Consider the following 2,735-nt stretch of genomic DNA (forward strand, 5'->3'; position numbering starts at 1 on the left):
CCTCGGAGCAGCAGGGTGCTCTCAGCCCCGCCTGCCGCAGCACGTCTCAGCCCCCGCGAGGGCGCAGGCCCCTGCAGCCAGCTCAGTCTGGCCCGAGGTGGCCGCAGCAGAAACGGGGGCGCGCTCCTGCGAACGCAATACAGTGTGGAAATTAATGAAAGAAACTTCCACTAAATTGAGGTCGGGAAGGCCTGTAGGGGAGCCCTCACGCCCTGGCGCACACGTCAGTTACGAAGAGACTGCTCGCATCGTGGAGAGGAAGCGCAGCGGCTTTATTGGCGAAGGAAGATTTCTCTCCCGACCCGGCGACAGCGCAGCCAATGAGAAGCGGTTGCTGCCCTGAACTGTTATTTTCCCCCAATCGACTTTCACTTAGAACAGCCTCTCCCGACTCCCCCTTTTTCTCTATAAAAGCGGCTCTTATTTGCCTGTGGTTTGCCGTAGTGCACACGTCAGGAATTGTAATTCTTTTGGCTATTCTAGAATAAACTCATTTTGAGGGTAAAATAGGTAAATTTGCTTTTAAGTTAAGAAACCCTCTTTTTAAATTGAGCTGGGACGCCAGAAGGGGGAGCTCTGACACGCCACGACTCCACGTCAATTACAAGAACCGTCATTTACAGACCCCAGCAGGAGGAGAGGTACGGTGTGTCCCCAACTTGAAATCGACTACCCCAGCCACTCAGCCAGGGAGAAACCGTCACCACACTGAACTCCTGTGTTCCACTGACAGGCTTTCCTTTGAAACTATCCTTCCGAACTTCCTTTTTCTCTATAAAATAACTTCCTCTCCTTTGTTTGCTGGACTTGCCTATGGCTTTTGCTATAGCTTGGTAGTCAGAAATTGCAATTCCTTTGCTAGTGCCGAATAAACCCATTTTGCTGGTAAAATAACTGGCTATCTTATTTTTAAGGTCGACACTCCTAACGGGCTAACTGGAAGGGGGTGGGATCCCTGCTTAGTGAAGCTAGTCCAGTCGTGCTCAGAAAACTGCAGTCCTGCAGATGGCCGAGGTTGGCTGTGGCCTTCCAGATACTGTGCGTTGCCTACACTTTTCACTTACCCTTGATTCTCTCTTGCTGTTTCCCCAGGAGAACCAACCGTTGCCACAATTGTAAGAAACACCGTAGAAACACCAATTGCCCCCAGGCTAAAGTCTCAGCTCCCATTGACTGTAAACCATGGAAAATGGTATGGGATTTCCTCCAAAAATTAAAAATAGAACTACTATGTGATCCAGCAATCCTACTTCTGAGAATATATCCAAAGAATATGAAATCAGGATCTCCAAGAGGTATCTGCGCTCCTGTGTTCATTGCAGCATTAGTCACAACAGCCAAGACATGGAAACAACCTAAGTGTCCTTGGAAGGATGAATGGATAAAGAAGATGTAGTGTATGTATATGCAGTGAAATGTCATTCAGCCCTAAAAAAGGAAATCCAGCCATTTGCAACATGGATGAACCCAGAAGACAACATGCTAAGTGAGATAACAAACGGAGAAGGGTAAACACTCTGTGGTATCACTATGATGTGAAATCTAAAAACGAAGTTGAACTCATAGAAAAGGAGTAGAAAGGTGGTTGCTGGGGCTGAGGGCTGGGGGAAAAGGATTCAGTTATAAGAATCCTAAGTTCTAGGAATTTAACGAACAGCACGGTGACTGTGGTTAACAGAACTATACTGTATACCTGAAATTTGCCGAGAGTAGATCTCACACAAACCCAACTGTGAAGCAGTTGTGGCAATCATTTCACAGTGTATACATATATAACACAGTGTACACCTTAAAGAATCACATGCAGAGCCAGTCCTGATGGCCCAGCCGTTAAAGTTGGGCGTATTCTGCTTTGACTGCCCAGGTTTGGTTCCCAGCCGCGGAACCACACCACTCATCGGTCAGTAGCCATGCTGTGGTGGCGGCTCACATAGAAGAACCTACAAGGGGGCAGGCCCTGTGACCAAGTGGTTAAAGTTCTGTGCCCTTTGCTTCAGCAGCCCGGGTTTGCAGGTTTGGATCCCAGCTGCAGACCTACTCATCAGCCACACTGTGGAGGCATCCCACATACAAAGTAGAGGAAGACTAGCACAGATGTTAGCTCAGGGCGAATCCTCCTCACACACAAAAAAGAAAAAAACAGAGGGACCTACAACTAGAATATACAACTATGTACTGGGGCTTTGAGGAGAAAAAGAAAAGAGGAAGATTGGCAATAGATGTTAGCTCAGGGCAAATCTTTCTCAGCAAGAAAAAAAAAGGGCTGTCCTTAAAAAACCCCAATCACATACAACATATACAATTTTTGTCAGTCCATACCTCAACAAAGCTGGAAAAAAGTCTCAGCTCCCACTACAAGGCTCCTGGCTCTTCTCTCAATCCCTTGATGCCTACCCTGTCTATGCTCCACCCTTTGCTTGTTTTCCGACAAGAGAATAGGCAGTTTTCTCTGCTTGGAACACTCTTTTCCAGAAGTGCACTTTGCCCTGCTTACTCCTATCTATCCTTCAGGTGTCTGCCTAAATATCACCTCCTCCAGGAAGACTTCCCTGCTGCTCTTCCCAGAGCAGCATGCCCTTCCCCTATCCTTTCCCTCTCCTTTCCCCTAAGCATGATGAAACCTCTTCAGAGGGCAGGGACCAAGTCTGTCTCACCTGTTTCCCAGCCTGGTGCCTGGCCCCAACAGTAGGTTCTTAATGGTATTTGTGGAACAAATCAAGAAAAGGAACGCTCCG

This window comes from Equus quagga, chromosome 1 (assembly GCF_021613505.1).
Source record: "Equus quagga isolate Etosha38 chromosome 1, UCLA_HA_Equagga_1.0, whole genome shotgun sequence".
Classification (NCBI taxonomy): domain Eukaryota; kingdom Metazoa; phylum Chordata; class Mammalia; order Perissodactyla; family Equidae; genus Equus; species Equus quagga.